The sequence below is a fragment of the Carettochelys insculpta genome, chromosome 1 (assembly GCF_033958435.1).
Source record: "Carettochelys insculpta isolate YL-2023 chromosome 1, ASM3395843v1, whole genome shotgun sequence".
Classification (NCBI taxonomy): Eukaryota; Metazoa; Chordata; order Testudines; family Carettochelyidae; genus Carettochelys; species Carettochelys insculpta.
The window spans coordinates 265,147,258-265,165,825 of NC_134137.1; the positions used below are offsets into that span (position 1 = coordinate 265,147,258).

General features: G+C 43.6%; 1 long non-coding RNA gene across 1 annotated transcript; it reads right to left on the reverse strand.

Moving 5' to 3' along the window:
- Window positions 1–17,463, reverse strand: LOC142007222 (uncharacterized). Its single transcript, XR_012643908.1, has 3 exons — window positions 17,441–17,463; window positions 16,601–16,645; window positions 1–1,508 (listed from the first exon to the last, which is right to left on the reverse strand). It is a non-coding gene; the product is annotated as an uncharacterized LOC142007222 (long non-coding RNA).
- Between the last annotated feature and the right edge of the window lie 1,105 nt (window positions 17,464–18,568).

Consider the following 18,568-nt stretch of genomic DNA (forward strand, 5'->3'; position numbering starts at 1 on the left):
TTCAGCAAATGCATCAGCTATGAAGACTGAAATTCTCTGTCCAAAGAACAGACACAGCACATGCAGCATCCTTGTAAACTTTCCCATAGCATTTCTCAACCATTGTAGCAACCATCTCAGCAGAGAGAAGACAGTGAATTCTCCATGCCCATTCTATCCTTGTTTTATCTGCCCCTGCTATTGTTGCAAAAGGAAAGGTTGCAACTGCTTTTAGGCACTAAGGTCAAGGGATCACCTTACAGGAGCGTAAAGGGTTTATTGATTACATAAATGCAGAGAAGGAAAAAGGGAACTCACTCACATTTTCAAGCATGTTTACTGTTCAAAGCAGTATATCAGCATGAGCAGGAAGTGGGTCATGCAATCTTCTCCTGGCAGCTTCTGAGCTGGTTCTCTGACCAGACAATCCAAGAAGAGGGTACCAGTGGAGGTTCTGCTTGGTGGTTGACCTCTGCCACTGCCTCCCTCTCTCTTTTCTGGATTCCTTATCTGGCATGCGTGTGCCTTGTGCGCATCCGTCATGTTGCCTTTAGCTGACCACTTGTTATTTTGCACCCATTGGTTACCACAGACCTTTTCCGGGGGCTTTTCATTTACCACAAGCATCCTTTTGCACTCATTCAGGGATGGGGAAAGGAGGTTACAGATTGAGTTTAACAGTGCATAATACCAGATAACATCTAATGGCCTAGGAGATAGTCCAGACAATGTCCATTTAGAAGCATACAGGACCAGATAACATCTAATGGCAAAGGAGACAGGTCAGACAAAGTTCATTCAGATGCTTACAGGACCTGATAGCATCTAACAGCATAGAAGACGGGTCAGAGTGAGTTTATTTAAAAGAGCATAAATATATTAAAGATTGTGATATATTCAGATACTACAGCGATGGAAAATGGATAAATATCTTAGATAGATAAATTCAGTCTAGCTCATGCTATATCGGTCAATTAATCCATGTTAAAACTGTTAACTTCTTTTAAACCATTAAAACCGCTTCAGGTATCTTGTAGGTGAGGCAGAAAGGTTCTGCTTCTTTTCTGTTGATTTGCAACCCATATTTTGATGGCAGGATTTTTCCCATATATATATTCAGTGATCATGAGGAGGATGTGGGGATTTTTGTCCTTTGTTTCCTTGAGATACCCGTGAAGAAATGACTTTGCTTAATGCTTGGCATTCTGCTACTTTTTATCATTAGGGCAGTACTTTATTTTGTGCTCTGAGATAATAAACGAAAGGATCATGTGTTCAACCAAATAGTTTCTGCTGTGGTCATTTACATTCCTGCAAAAGAATCTTTGTTCACTCCCAGAATGTCATGGCCAACATAACAGCTTTCCCTGGCCCCTATGAAAATAAGAGACCAGTAAATTATCCAGATAACCTCTGATACAGATTTCTCAGTTGAATTCCCAGAGTTCTTCTTCCTTCATCCACGACATAAACAGCAATCAGAGCACAGACAACTGTTTCCAACTTGTTTTTCTTTCTTTCAGCACACACTGCTCAGGGAGACAGAATACAAAATTAGTGATTTTTGTTTGAAATCAGTTATTTTAACTTCTGATGTATATTAGCTTTGAACTCACTTTTATTTCCATGTCTTGCAAAGAAAAGGGGTGTACGTTAGCTAACTCATTAATATCTTAGCATAAATTTGCACTAACTCTTTAATCCTGATGAGGATCCTTAGGTTCTAGTCACCCTCATTTGTTTTTAAAAATACAATTTGTCTTGTCCACACTAGGATTTTAACATATTAATAAACTCTTTATTTAAACTGAGGACAGGGCCCATGTTCATCCGTATCTGCTTTTCAAAGGTGACCTTGAAAATGAGGTTGGAAAAGGTCTTCTACACATTTTTTTCTAGTTTATGATTAAAGGTGTTTTCAGAAGAAAGTTTTATTTATATTAATGTTGACTTGGGGGAATTTTGTGGGAGTTATGGATATGGGAAGGATCACCAATCTGACCTAAAATTTAAAGATTAAGGTTCGCACCTTTCCCGAGTTAACATAAAAGTCTGAGACAGACCCTGTCTCAGGCTAGAGGTGAGATTTTGGGATTTCTGGTAATTACACAAACAACACTTTTAGCTGCACTTATGGTTTGTTTATTTTAGCAGCACAATGGTATAGAAGCAGCATTTAACAGATACAAACTGAAAATGTTTAATACAGTTAATATTTGGACAGACAGAGATTTTACTTAACAATGTTATAACAACTAATACAAGTTACTTAACCAACTGCGCTGATGGTTCAAACTTTTGCTACACAAGCAGGGTACAATACTCACTGACTTCTCTGAAACATCTGGAAGCCAAGGCTTGCAGGCTTCAATGGGTGAGGAAGGTGTTATTGCAATTGGTAGAATTCAAGTTAAAGAATGAAAAAAACAAAAGGCTGTTTGTTCTAAGAATAGCCGTAGCAGAGATAGCAGAGATGAGAGAAAGAGAGAGAGCCTTAAGAACGTGACATATATGTCTCAGGTGCAGATTCCATCTAGTACACACTCTCCATGAAGCAAAGTAACAGAGAGGGAGCCGTGCTAGTCTATACACTATCAAAACAAAAAGCAGTCAAGTAGCACTTTAAAGACTAGCAAAATAATTTATTAGGTGAGCTTCGTGGGACAGACCCACTTCTTGAGACCATAGCCACACCAGAACAGTTTCAATATTTAAGGCACAGAGAACCAAAAACAGTAATCAAGGAGGACAAATCAGAAAAAAATGATCAAGGTGAGCAAATCAGAGGGGGGTGGGGGAGAAGGTCAAGAATTAGATTAAGCCAAGTATGCAGACGAGCCCCTATAGTGACTCAGAAAATTCCCATCCCAGTTCAAACCACGTGTTAATGTGCCGAATTTGAATATAAAAGCCAGCTTGGCTGTTCCTCTTTGAATAGCGGTGAGAATTCCACCCCCCCCCACCCGCACCGCTGTTCAAAGAGGAACAGCCAAGCTGGCTTTTATATTCAAATTCGGCACATTAACACGTGGTTTGAACTGGGATGGGAATTTTCTGAGTCACTATAGGGGCTCGTCTGCATACTTGGCTTAATCTAATTCTTGACCTTCTCCCCCACCCCCCTCTGATTTGCTCACCTTGATCATTTTTTTCTGATTTGTCCTCCTTGATTACTGTTTTTGGTTCTCTGTGCCTTAAATATTGAGGCTGTTCTGGTGTGGCTAGTCTCAAGAAGTGGGTCTGTCCCACGAAAGCTCACCTAATAAATTATTTTGCTAGTCTTTAAAGTGCTACTTGACTGCTTTTTTTTTCCATGAAGCAAAGGGTTCTTATACCCATTCTACCCCATAATACTTAAATACTGATACTAAATTAAGCTCCGAGTTCTTAGAATCTCCAGCAAAACCCCAAGTTTCCTGATGACCTCAACATTTATTCCATAGACCAATTTCTGATAAAAGGTCAGGAGAAAACACCATTAGGTGACCTTTACTCAAATTCAATCGAGGCCATGATACCTTTCGTGTCAGGGGAAGGTGGAGAAAGCTTGAATACCAGTTGGTGCCAGAAAGTGACACATATAGCGAATATTTACATACATGATTTAACATTACTAATCTGACCTTAACTTTTCTTATAAACAGGGTGGAAGAAAAACTCTTTGCAAAAAGCCCATCATGCCATATTTCACTGTCAGGCTACTTGCCTTACTGCTGACAGAAAAGCTAAGAAAGGTGGGCCTCCCTGAGCCTAACTTAGCTATGCTATAATGGCTTCTTGATATATGGCTATAGTAAAACAAAGCCTTACCCAAACTATCATAATCAAACTACAGTTAACATTAGCAAAGGCTACAATTAATAAGACAGTTCTTGCCTATCCTGGCAGACATTATGATGATTTGAGAATTAGTGAAATAAGAATATATTCTTAAAGAGAAGTGAGTTAAGAGTTTTTTGCTGTTTTGAAATAAATGCATCTGTGAGACAGGGCATTTCTATGGGAAATCCTGGCTGAAGTGAGTGAGAGTTTTTGTATTAGGATCTGAACACAACATGGTTATATATTTTTGATTCAGTTCCTAACTCCCACACTCACAGGTCTAACCCAGTTCATTAGTAGTAACATTATTACAGGGGAATTCAGCTGATGAGGTGGGGAGAAATGGATCTATTCCATGAAAACCAGAGGAGCAACCTTGAACTGGATTTTGTGTCAATTAATATAGAGAATGGAATTGTGGGATGATATGATCCTAGTAACCAATGTTGCTATGGCTGGCAGATGGCTGTTGGAGCTTCTTCAAAGCAGGAAACTTGCTTTCTAAATGAAGAGACTTGAAAAAGTCTACACTTGTGTAGATCATTGTGGTTAAGTCTGTTTTCATTTAGATAAAGTATGATTCTTTGGCCAGCTGCAGATGACAGAGAGCATAGTTTGCTGCTGTAGCTAATTAGATTTCCAAATATAGTTCAAAAGAATTTTTTCCACACAAAGAAATTTACTGGTATGACACTTTATTGTTACACTGTAGAGGGTTTAACTTAGATTTTTGATGAGAGGTCCAATAACCCAGGCTCAGTCAGCATTATTGGGCAAAAACAAAGCAGCAGAACATGACAAGAATCTATGTTACCTCCTTAAGAAAGGAGTTTGCAGCATAATACCTCATACTGTAGAGCAACATTTCCCAAAATAATTTGGCCACAGAACACTTTTGGGCTTGGGATATATTGACGGAACATGTACATGCTGCTCCAAGGGTGGGAGTTGTGTGGAGGGGTTCATACTGAAAAATTGCAGCACATAATGTTCAAAAGATGGTTTAAGAGTTATTTTTGAAGATGTATTTTATTTGACAAAGATCAAAAAATAACAAAAAAAAATCATCTGAATGAACAACTAATGTCCTTCTAATAGGAGTATGGTTAGCAACCCTACAATGAAGTACGAAAACTAAAAATGAAATAGAAACCCAAAACAAAACATAAGCATAACAGCTGAAAGAAGGATGGTTAATGTTGTTCATTTGTACAAAAGTAAAAAGGACAACATTGTTCAAAAAAGGACTGTCCTTCCTTAACTTTTACAAAACACTGTTTTATGAAAAAGAAACGCAAAACAAATTGGGTCTGGAAAAATATTTTTAAATTGTGTGGTTTTATAAATTTGTTATTTTTACAGAAAACTACTGGAAAATAAAAATAAGTAACATTTGACAGTTTTTTTAATGGTAAGAGTGTTTTTGCATCTTTTGATCACAAATCCTTTTTATATTAGGAATGATGCTGGAGAGTTGGATCCTCATATCACATGCAGCATCATGTGATTTCTCTGAACAAGACTCAGGACAAAACAATCCAAACCGACTGATTGTTTCAGCACAAGTCATATAATAACAACTATACCATTATGAATGTTATAATATTTATACCTATAATCTAAATACTATTCAAATATCTTCGTATTTTTGATACACACAATTTCATATTTCACGTTTTAAAAGAAAAAATATCACTAGCATCAATATTTTTTCATCGAACACCTATTCACGCCACATGGAACACCAGCATTCCACAGAACACAGTTTGGAAAATGCTGCTGTAGAGCATCTGAACCTATTTATATAGGGGGGCACTTGTTTACCACTGATGAAACTCTCCATGCAATACCGAAGATTTCCACTCCAGTTCTTACTAAATTATTCTCTTGTTCTGAATATAATTTTACAAAAGTCAGCAAAAGTAAAGACATTCCACACTAGGCATAGCTTGGTACGGAAGGAGTGCTGGTTAAGCATAAACAAAATCATCCATCTTATGTTGTCTTTCCTGGTATGGCTCTGTGCCTGGCACGGCAGTTTCTGACAGGTTCTGCTAAGCTTTCCGTATGTAGAGAGATTAAAATACCCATCTTCAATGCACTCCAAAGTTACATAATGTAACTGAGCACAAATATAAAGCACTCTACATCATTTCACTTATTTAGCCTTAGCTACTGTTTTACATTAGTTACACAAACACCTCACTCAACCTTGGTTATATCAAAACAAAAATGCAATCCAGTAGCACTTTAAAGACTAAAACTAATTTATTAGGTGATGAGCTGAAGAAGTAGGTCTGTCCCACGAAAGCTCATCACCTAATAAATTAGTTTGTTAGTCTTTAAAGTGCTACTAGACTGCTGTTTTGTTTTGATAGTATATACACTAGCGTGGCTATCCCTCTGTTACTACTCAACCTTGGTTGTAATTACAGAAATAAAGCAATTGCACACTTCTTATATATCTGCTAGTGAGAACTGATTTTGCAGTCTTTTAGTATAACTCCATTCCTTATATGGAAATTGTCTTTGCAATGTTGTTTTTTAAGATAGTATTTCTCCTTCCCCTTCAGCCTAGCTTCCCCTTTGGCATAGCGTTATCAGTTATCATCAACACTGGTGTAACTCTCAGTGTGGCCACTCTGATTCTGGACTAATGCTTTTTGCCTGTGTGTAGGCTAGGTCGGTCCACAAGCTATTTGTTTTGTGCAATCAGTCAGACAATAACACCGTTTAGTTTCATTTGCATATTGGTGAATTTTCAGAAGACCCATGGACTGTGGTTGTTGGGTTTATTCCAATGGAGGAAGAGAAGGAAAAGAGAAAAAAAATCCCTCCACCCTGGTATTTTTTTATTTCCATTATATTATCTTTGATCAACTGCCCCAATTGCATTGGTGAGGGGTGCAGGGGTGAGGGGGTGAGGGGCGCGGTGCTTTGCCAGACAATTTCCATTTCTTTGCTGTGCGCTGCAGTGGGGAATTGTTACCTACCAGCTTTGTGTTTTGGGGGAACCAGAGCATGATCACCTGTCAGCCTTGGGCTCTTGGGAAGCCAGGGAGTGACACTCATGGAAAACAAATCCCCTTCCCCCAGGCCTCTGCTTGAATCAAAAACAAAGCACTGAAACTGGCAGGGGTGGACATACCTAATCCTACTAACAAGGAACTACTAACAAGGGTGATTGGATTGAGGAAATACTCCTAGCCTCATCTGAATTGAAGACAGAAAAGAAGGATATCTCCATTAGCATAATGAATGGAGAACAGTTCTTCCAAAGCAGGAACCCGAACTATAGGATACCAAAAACAGAGAAGCACTGCCTGGTGAGAAATCTCTGATCCAGATGTTAATGAAGCCAGGCCTGCTCACACCCAGATTTGTCATTATCAGACCGATTCTAGTAATGGATCCTATTGATACCCAAACTACTGACACTTCTTACTTGCATTGTGAGCTCATTAAAGGAACTTCACCCATAGCCAGGCATGATCTGTCTGTATTGTCATGCCTTTTTTTTGCCCATAATCGAAGCCCGTGTTCTTCCTGAACCATTGTCCTGTTTCTACAAAAACACCTACCCTTGCTCAAGAAACAGTTCTGACGCCTGGATGTAAATTCTACATCAGTTCTATTGAGACCTCATCATCTCCTGCCCAATCGTGCTGGTGGCTCTGCTTGTCTCCTGCCTGATGTGTGCGGTTTCTAGGGTTCTACTGTCATGCACACAGATTCATAGGTTTGTCTAGTGCTCTCTAGCTGGGTTTGGTTGGAATAAGGGGTTAATTGAAAAGGGGTTGACTGAAAAGGAGTTAACTAAAAAGGGGTTAACTGAAAAGGGGCCCTGGCAGTGGATCTGCCCACAGCCCACCTGTCACTACTGACGAACAAACACACAACGCTCTGTCCTGTAGAACACGGAGGATCAGCGGGGCACACTTCCCAGCTGAGGCAGCTTGCTTTCAGAACTTCCCAGTCATCGGGCTGGAGGCCTATCAGGGGTCCTGGGGCGTCTTTGCCTCGGCCTTACACGTGGCCCTTACAGGCTCAAGAGCTAAGGCATAAACACACCACGATACACAGTTAAGGGTACCTTTCCCTCTGACCACTCATCAGGGTACTGGGTAAAAGAACGGCTATGGGTAACAAACAAATAACAAGAAGTAGACGAATTTAATACAAGCAATACTTTTTACTTACGCAATTTAGAAGGTACAGAATTAAGACAACAAACTGTTGCATTATGTTGCTAGAGCTATACTTATACAGGTTTCTTCGCGGTACCAATCGGTATGCGCGCACTACTCTATCTAACTCGTGAGCAGGCATGGGGAGCGGTGTAGGAGGATCAGTCCTCGGCGCGACACTCGGCTTCTCCAGGGCATTGGGAGTACCCCCTCTGCGCTTGCTGTTATGCTCCCTTATAGGTTTTCTGATGTCACTACTTCCTGGGAAGATGTATGTCTGTACACCAATCATTTTACAACACATTTCACTTGGTCCCTTATATGTGATGTGGAACGGGGAGGGGTATTTCAACACATTTCACTTGGACCCTTATTTGGGATGTGGAATGGGGAGGGCTCACCAGCCTTAGCTTTATTATCATATTCTTTAAGTCATGTGTTAGTAACTGTTCCTGCTCCTCCAGTTTCCATGTTAGTTGTATATGGTCAAAGAAGCCCCCCACTTCCCTTTTTCTTGTCTCTTCTGAGACACTTCCCCATTTTCTTTAGCCAAGGTTATGAGTTGAGTGCCTGAGCTATGCACATGAGGTCGGTCATGCTGATATGGTCTAACTGACATTTGACACTACCCTTTGAACGCCCAGCTACCATCACCATCTGGGACCCCTGATCAGTGCAAGCTCCATGGAGTGGTGAGATCTCTTTCTCTCTAGGCATAGCCTCTTAGCCTTGCCTTATGTATTTAGTTATATGGTTTGCTAGCCCTAACATTTGTAAACAGTTTATTTACTATTGTAACTGTTAAATATATATTCACTGTAGGGTAAAAATTTCTGTTGCAGGCCATGGTTTGTGCTAACGAGCCCCTATTCAAATCTTAAAGTCTGGAGTAGGCCTATAACACAGAAACCCAGTTAGCATGAGTGGAAAGTTACCCGTCTGGGCCCCCCGCATCTAACTCACAAGACCCAGGGAAGGTCATCCCAGCTTGGACTGGGCCTTGGAGTTTGGAGGGAGGGATAGTTGCCTCAGCAATCACATTCCAAGGAGAGGCCCTGCATATAAGAACTGAGAAATGGTGTTCTCTCCACCGCTATTCCAGGCCGGTACTCAAAACAAATGTATTCTTACGCTATGCTCTTACAGTCTCTTCTGCTTTAATCTTCTAGGTAAGCACCCCTGGATGTGCCCATGTGAAGGCACCATCATTATTCTTGTAGACGCATCGTCCTTCCAATTAGACACATAGATGTTATTGCATGTCTGCTCTGTTTTAATAACTTGTTAAGGAAAAGCATCTGTACTAGAGATAAAATGTTCGAAAAGCTATGGTCGGGGATACTGTGAAACCTTTTTAGATTATTGGCTCATTGTGCTCATTTCATCTTGCTGGTAGAACCTATCCAGGCTTGGATAACGCCCATGCCGTATTATCCCCCCACCCATCAGCAACCTGTTCAATCAGTTGTAACCTATTGTCTGATGGTGATCACAGAGTCCAATATGTGAAGTGACACCCCACTGTCGGGGTCTCTCATGGACAGGAGTGCTAATGATATTTAAATGAGACCCTCACAAGGAGGACGTAAACCTCCTAACGCCCAGATCCCAGGACCCAGGCTTGAACCCAGCTACAACCCCAAAACTGGGGAGCGCCACCCCGGTGTGCTTTGGACCCTGCTAAATCACCTGGAGGGAAGAGGCTGGCGCAGAGGACGAGGCTAGGACAAGGATTAAAATAAACAAGGTAGCAGGTTATTTTATTAATCAACACAACCAACAACATGCAAACACGCAGCAACAAGTATAAAATAGGCACATAAGGCAATTCATTACATTTAAAGTATATCTCTTTAAACTCTAATAACTACTTACAAGTGGAACAATTTCCATTATATATTCTGGTGGTGAAGTCTTTAAAATGTTTTATTATACCACAAAGCATGAAGCTGTTGAGTTAACTAAACCAATAAAGTAAACAGGAATGGAATTTTTAAAAGGACCAAAGAAGGTACAAAGGGGTTTAAAGATCCCCGTGTGGCTTCCTTAAGGGGAAGGATGAGAGTGTTAATCCACACTTCTTCCCGGGGGCTGGGTGCTAGCCCGCCCCAAATGTGCCGTGACCCCGGAGGCCCTTAGGCTGTGCCTTTCTCTGAGGCCTCCACGACCTCACGGTGGCCCAGCTATAAGATCTGGATCCTGAGGGCGTTCGCCTCTTACCAGGCCAGGGAAGCTGGGGAGGTAAGGCAGGACCAGTTGTGTCCTTGCCTCACTATATTAATAAGGGGATAAAGGGTAAAAAGTTAAGTGAGGCTTTGCCTTCACCTTAATTATTAATACTAAAGCTCTATACCTCTAATAATATTATTATGATAATTTTACATATCAGCAGGTATAACTTATTAATTAAATGTGCCTTTCTCTAATGGCATTTAGCCTGGGCAAATAGGCCTGGCCTTCAGGGTCAGGCCCCCAGGTTCTACCCCTCCCCCGTTGAGGAGGGTGTACAGCGAGGGAGCAACCCCCCGCTCCCTCACAGAGGGTCCCAGCGTCCCAGGCTAGTAATGTGAATGTATGCGAATTCCAATGATATTTTACGTGTCCAGTAGTCGAAGTCAAAGGTGAGTGGTCGAGTCCGGTGGTTGTTGTCAGGTCAGGTGAGTTGTCGTAGTGAAGGTAGTTGGTCAAAGTGGCAGCTGCGCAAGTAAGATGGTGGTGGTGCAGATAAGATGGCGGCCTCAGGTTCAGTGACAGGGTACGCAGTAGCCACTGTGAGGTGGGCCAGTTCACCACCCGGTCACTTCCCCTTGAGGCTGCTTGCTGCTCCCTTGTGGCGCTGTATGGAGATGATTTTAGGGAGCACTGAGGGAGAGCACAGCTGGAGAGCGGTGGCGCCACGATGGCAGGGCAGCGCTGTGTGACTCAGCCCCTGCTCAGGTGTGAACAGCTTCAAAGCGTCTTCGCCTCTGGAGCCGGCCTGAGGGGATGGTGGATGCTGCGCAGGGCAGCCAACACCTCCTTTGCAGGTTACACAGGTCACGCTGTGCTCCCAAGGGCCGCTGAGTGCCCCGAGACCCCTGCTTTTATGCAGGTGCCTCATGAATTATTCAAAGTTCTATATACATATTCATGATTCAATTGGCATTCTGACATGGTTTTCAACCAGGTCCTCCTGGGCTCAGAAGCTTCCAGAAACCTGGAGCTTCGCCCAATCAGAGGCCATGATTTCAAACACCTGCTCATTGATTATTCATGAGTTCAGGTTGCCGGGGAAACTAACTGACAAAAAGTAACCGTTGGTAATGCTGCCAAATGGCAGCCTGTGACACTTTAGAATTGCATGTGTCTGCATTGATTTTACACAGCCAAAGGCATGTCTTCCCTGGCCCACGGGGATGATTATGTCCACAGATGTTAAAAAATCCTGACACCCACCAGCGCTGTGTGGTGTCTTTTTCTTCCTCTCTAGCTTACTTTTTCTCAGGGATGTTGTTTTGGCTTCCCCATTCGCTCTGCAATAACTCTTCTTGTACCTGAGCTAAAAGATCCCATTTGGTGCCCAGAACTCATGTCAGTTTTGCCCATTGAGTGGGTCATTAGTAGAATGTGGGAAATGGGGAGGGGTGCTGAACCAGGGTGGCACATGAGGGTGGCAGCTGAGAGTGCTGTTTAATCCAGCCACTGAGTCCAAGGGCACATAAGGGCCATAGCTTGGCACTGCTATGGAACCCCACCCACTGAATACAGGAACAGGTAGGCTACGTCTACACTTAGGAAAAACTTCGAAATGGCCATGCTCATGGCCAAATCAAAGATTACTAATGAGGAGCTGAAACGAGTATTCAGCGGCTCATTAGCATGCTGCTGGCCACAGCACTTCGAAAGTGCCACATTTCTCTCACGCATGGCTCGTCTACACAGGGGTCCTTTTCGAAAGGACCCTGCAAACGTCAAAATCCCCTTATTCCTATCAACGTTTGCAGGGTCCTTTCGAAAAGGACCCCCGTGTAGACAAGCCACATGTGAGCGAAACGCGGCACTTTCGGAGTGCCGGGGCCAGCAGCATGCTAAAGAATATTAATTTCAGCACCTCATTAGTATTCTTTGATTTGGCCATTAGTATGGCTATTTTGACGTTCTTCCTAAGTGTAGACACAGCCATAAGGCATCAGCTTGTAAGTGCCGATTAACTGATCCTCCCACTTGCTCTGTGTGTGTGTGTGCGTGTGTTCACCTGAGGCCAGGGTGGGAAGAACTTAATCCTGTGTACCCTGGGTCAGGCAGAATAGCTGCATTGGGAGGGAATTAGCAGAAGGAAGAAATAAAGCTCCTTAGAAACACGTAACATGTAACAAGCAGCATACTGATAGAATTATTCACTTCTCCTTTCTGTAACCTCAAATAAATGAGCATACCCCAGAGTAATGAGCAAAGCTGGCAACAGAATACTGTTTTGGATGTTAGCTAGTCAAGTTATCTGACCAGAGAATCTCTAAGTTCACTCTCCACTATGGCCACAGTTATTAAGACCTTAAAAGGTCTATGTTGGAGGCAGCAACGAAGGGTCCTGTGGCACCTTATAGACTAACAGAAAAGTTTAGAGCATGAGCTTTTGTGAGTTAACTCACTTCTTCAGATGCTGGTCCTGGAAATCTGCAAGACCAGGTATAAATAGGCCAGAGCAAGGCTGGGGATAACGAGGTTACCTCAGTCAGGCAGGCTGAGTTGTATTGTCATCAGTAGATCTGGAGGTGTGAACTCCAAGAGAGGGGAAGCTGCTTTTGTATTTAGCCAGCCATTCACAGTCTTTGTTTAATCCTGAGCTGAGGGTATTGAATTTGCAGATGAATTGTAGTTCAGCAATTTCTCTTTGGAGTCTGTTCTTGAAATTTCTTTGCTGCAGGATAGCTACTTTTCAATCTGCTACTGTGTGTCCTGGGATATTGAAGTGCTCTCCTATGGGTTTTTGTATATTGCCATTTCTGATGTCTGATTTGTGTGCATTTATTCTTTTACGTAGAGACTGTCCAGTTTGTCCAATGTATATGGCAGAGGGGCATTGCTGGCACATGGTGGCATAAATTACATTGGTAGATGTGCAGCTGAATGAGCCCACGATAGTGTGGCTGATCCGGTTAGGTCCTGTAATGATGTTGCTGGTGTGTATATGTGGGCAGAGCTGGCAACGAGGTTTGTTGCATGGATGGGTCCCTGAGATAGAGTGACTGTGGTGCGGTGTATAGTTGCTTGTTAGGATTTGTTTTAGGTTGGCAGGTTGTCTGTGAGCAATGATAGGTCTGCCTCCCAAGACCTGTGAAAGTGTGGGATCATTGTCCAGGATGGGTTGTAGATCCCTGATGATGCGCTGTAGAGGTTTTAGCTGAGGACTGTAGGTGATGGCTAGTGGTGTTCTGTTGGTTTCTCTCTTGGGCTTGTCCTGTAGTAGGAGGCTTTGTGGCACACGTCTGGCTCTGTTGATTTGTTTTCTCACTTCCTCAGGTAGGTATTGCTGTCTCAAGAATGCTTGGTGCAGATCCTAAGTGCTTGGCTGTAAACGATGGATCGTGTGGTGTGTCTGGGATGGAAGCTGGAGGCATGAAGGTAGGCGTAGCGGTCAGTGGGTTTACGGTACAGGGTGGTACTGATGTGTCCATTGTGTATAAGCACGGTAGTGTCAAGGAAGTGGATCTCCTGTGTAGATTGGTCCAGGCTGAGCTTGATATTGGGGTGGAAGTTGTTGAAGTCCCGGTGTAATTCCTCCAGAGTCTCCTTCCCATTGGTCCAGATGATGAAGATGTCGTCAATGTAGCGTAAATAGAGCCAGGGTGTTAGTGGACGAGAGTTGAGGAAGCGTTGTTCTAGGTCAGCCATGAAAATATTGGCATATTGAGGGGCCATACGGGTACCCATAGCTGTGCCAAGGGGCAGACTCCTGGGGCATCCATCAGCTACCCTGGCTGCCTGCTGAGAAGGGACAGCCTGTCTAGCAGTTTAAGACTCAGATGAAAAACAAATCAACAGAGCCAGACGTGTGCCACAAAGCCTCCTACTACAGGACAAGCCCAAGAGAGAAACCAACAGAACACCACTAGCCATCACCTACAGTCCTCAGCTAAAACCTCTACAGCGCATCATCAGGGATCTACAACCCATCCTGGACAATGATCCCACACTTTCACAGGTCTTGGGAGGCAGACCTATCATTGCTCACAGACAACCTGCCAACCTAAAACAAATCCTAACAAGCAACTATACACCGCACCACAGTCACTCTATCTCAGGGACCCATCCATGCAACAAACCTCGTTGCCAGCTCTGCCCACATATACACACCAGCAACATCATTACAGGACCTAACCGGATCAGCCACACTATCGTGGGCTCATTCAGCTGCACATCTACCAATGTAATTTATGCCACCATGTGCCAGCAATGCCCCTCTGCCATATACATCGGACAAACTGGACAGTCTCTACGTAAAAGAATAAATGCACACAAATCAGACATCAGAAATGGCAATATACAAAAACCCATAGGAGAGCACTTCAATATCCCAGGACACACAGTAGCAGATTGAAAAGTAGCTATCCTGCAGCAAAGAAATTTCAAGAACAGACTCCAAAGAGAAATTGCTGAACTACAATTCATCTGCAAATTCAATACCCTCAGCTCAGGATTAAACAAAGACTGTGAATGGCTGGCTAAATACAAAAGCAGCTTCCCCTCTCTTGGAGTTCACACCTCCAGATCTACTGATGACAATACAACTCAGCCTGCCTGACTGAGGTAACCTCGTTATCCCCAGCCTTGCTCTGGCCTATTTATACCTGGTCTTGCAGATTTCCAGGACCAGCATCTGAAGAAGTGAGTTAACTCACAAAAGCTCATGCTCTAAACTTTTCTGTTAGTCTATAAGGTGCCACAGGACCCTTCGTTGCTGCTACAGATCCAGACTAACACGGCTACGCCTCTGACACTTGACAATATGTTGGAGGCATGCAGCATTTGCAATAATCTCACATACACTGTTACATGGTGGACAATACCAAACCAGAGCAATTTTTATTACAACCAGTATTAAAATTATACACACAAAAATGCTTACGGTGATGGACACATAACAAGATTAGATAGCTCCAGTTGATAACCAGCCTCACTCCACTAATGGTGAGAGGTGTGTTGACCCAGGTGAAAGGTTGTAAGATACTGTAGCCAGACAAACCCCTCCCACCTCTTTCTTCCTCCTTCACTGTGACTACTTCAAAGAGCAGATGTGCTAAGTCGTCGAAACCATGAGAAGCACAAGAAAATAGATAAAGGGGACAAGCAGGCTGTTCCTGGAACCGGGGGCCTCAGGCTACCCTTGAACAGTACTGATAAGTGATATGCCAACATAACGTTCCAGGAGAGGAATCCTACGCCCATGTGAGAAGAATGGTCTGTCTTAATGATTCGGCTAACATTCGGCTATCTTCACTTAACAAATGCAACTTAAACTAGTAACTGCCTTTTAAGACTGGTGTCACTGAAATGTACCAGCACAATTGGTGTTCTCAGATGAGGAGGGTGTACGTGACCAGAGGGGTATAAAGTAAGGCATAGCAGCAGACACGAGCTGAGCCGCAATTACCTACCCTGCTGGTCAGGATGGTTCTTTGCCTCCCGGGGTAAGGGGACGCCCTCCTCGTACTCTTCTTCTCTAGGGATTGAGTGACAGACACTGGGGACGCCAGAGTCAAACGATGCAGGGGTGAGAATTATACCTGCTAGGTATTCTTTTGCATGCATTTAATATGTTAAGTGTATTGAATTAGTGTTGTTATAATCAACTCGGTGTTGTTGTAATCAAAGTTAAGTTTGTATTGTCGGTAACTAAAGTTAAGCTTGGTAGTCTAAATCTGTAAGTTCATATCTCTCACATGCTAAACTTTTTATTATAATAAATCATAGTAACCATTACGTATACGCCTGATTCCTCCAGTAATTGCGTTAAGCCAAATACAACCAAAGAACCTTAGCCAGCTTTGGCTAATTAACCTCTTGGGATCAGTAGTACTAGTGTGCTGGAAACTGAGCGCTGAGTTTGGCCGCCTGCCAAGGGGCAGACTCCTGGGGCATCCATCAGCTACCCTGGCTGCCTGCTGAGAAGGGACAGTCTGTCCTAGCAGTTAAAGACTTGGATGAAAAGAGACTCCTTCCAGCACTAAGTAGTATCCTGATTGGCCATTCCTCAGCTGACAGGTATACAGATATATAAATTTGGGAAGGCTCACCAATCTGATTTAAAGTTGAAGATTATAGGTTCGCACCTCCCCCAAGTTAATGGTGAAGTCTGAGACAGAGCCTAAGGCTGAAGCTGGAGGTGAGTTTTTGGGATTTTCAGTTAGAACACAGACAAAGATTTTAGCAGTACTTATGATACTTTATTTAATAGCACAATGGTATATATGCAGCACTTAACCAATACGCACTACAATAGATATATATTGTGGTTAGCACTTAGATTACAATTAAAAGATTTTACTTAACAATACCTTTATGCAATACCTATTGCTTTACTAACTGCACGTATTGCTTAAACCCATGCTGGGTAAACAGGATACAATACTTACTGACTCCTTTTGAGCTCTTTAGAAGCAGAGACCAGTTGCGTCCACCTGTTAGAAAGGAGGTATTGTGGTGGTTTATAAGAGGAAGGAGGAAGGAGTTAGCAGAGAGTTCTAGGAAATAGCAAGAGTAGGAAATAATAAAGAAAAGAGAGAGAGTCAGGGTGATAGGCAACCCGCTGGTGCGGATCGTCTGGCACAGCTTAACATGCATCGCGTTGAGCGTTCTTCTACGCTACCCTCTATTTTTTCCAAAACATTTTTATACCTTTTTTTCTTCATGTTGACTAAATTAGGGTCTGACCTAATCGAATCTTGAATACTTGCTGAGACCCCTGTGTTTTGATGATCTTATTCTTTCATCTTGTTGTTTTTGAAAAAGAGCTCGAGGGGCAATTCCCGCTCCGACCCCTTTACCTGAATTGATTGGATGATCTTATGTTATTTCCCTTAAGTGAGGAAAAGTTTGGGCGTATTTTGATGTCTGAGGTATTTTCAGACAGCACAGACTGATATGACACACCATTATTAGCCTACATACGGAAAGTTAACTTGCCCAGGCTTTCCCCTCATGCCCTGTTTACCAGGCAGGCCACTTGCATTACTGCTGACAGGAAAGACAGATAGGCGTAGCTCCTTCTAGGCCTCATTTAGTTAAACTATTATGGCTTCTTAATGTCTAACTTAAACCATATACCATGACTAAATTAAGCACAGGCTACAGGTGAGAGAGTATTATAGCAGAGGAAATGGAAAGATTTAAAGAGCTACTACTAGTTCTAGTGAACAGAAAAGAGAAAGTGGAAGAATCTGAGGAAGAAAAATCCTCCCTAATGTTATCATTACCTGGTGTTATAGGCCGCCTTCTGTTACTTCAGTGAAGCCCCCCAAAATCAAAACCAAACTTCCCCACCCTAACGTTTTGAAGCTGCATGCATTTGATTGGAGGATTAAACTAGGACACCTCTTTGAATATGCATGAGATGTCACTTCCTGATCTCATGGACTAACTCCTAAAATGGGCACCCACAGTTAGAATACTGTGAAATATGAGATGATGATCCCGTGATCCCGCATTCTCCTTTTCAGTAAAGTAAGATGTCCAGTCTGGGAGGACCATTGTATTGTGGCACCTTCAGATCTCATACGAGATGATGTTACATTCTGCATGGGCACACTGACCCCTTTGTGGTTAGACCAACCCAGTTAGAGGGGCTGCAAATTTCTACATATCCACACCTATCTACATATTTTCCAATAATCCTACAAATCCCCCAAACGCCAGTCTAAACTTCTGCTAAAGGTGACCTCTTACAGGCTGCAATCAGCTGGAGTCCTTGCATTACAGGTAGACTACAATAAACAGTGAAAGATTTAGCTCAAGTAGATATGTTTATAGGCTACCCTTGCAAAAGCCACTTCACTGCTTGCGAACCAAACCAAAACACCTTTGTCCCAGCAGCGCCCCCGCACGCGCTGAGGTGTGGGGCAGGGCTCTCCTGGGAGCGGGGCAATGAGGAGGGCGTCTGGAATTCGGCGGGCGCTAGGACCGCGCGGGCACACGCCGCTACCCGGCCACCGCCTGCTCCTGAGGGGCGCCCGTGCCGTGGGGGCGGGACCAGACACCTGGGGCGGGGCGCGGCTGGGCGGTTTGCAGGTCAGTCACACGGCGGGTTGGCCGCGCTAGTTGAGGAGCGGTAGCCTCTCGCGCTCTCTGTGGGAACCGATAACGGACTCGCTTCACCCCGCCTCCCTCCGACAGCTCCATTGGCCGCGTCTGGTTCCGGCTTCCGCCGGCGGCGCTTCCCGGGGCCCTTTGCGAGCTCAGGTACCCGCGCGGCTCCCCCCGAGTGGCCGGCGGGGTTCGGGACAGTGGAGGTGGTGCTCGCCCTGCACGGGGGGGGGGGCTGTTCTCAGTCTCGCGCCCTGTCGCGGCGGGGGGGGTGGTTCTCAGTCTCGCGCCCTGTCGCGGCG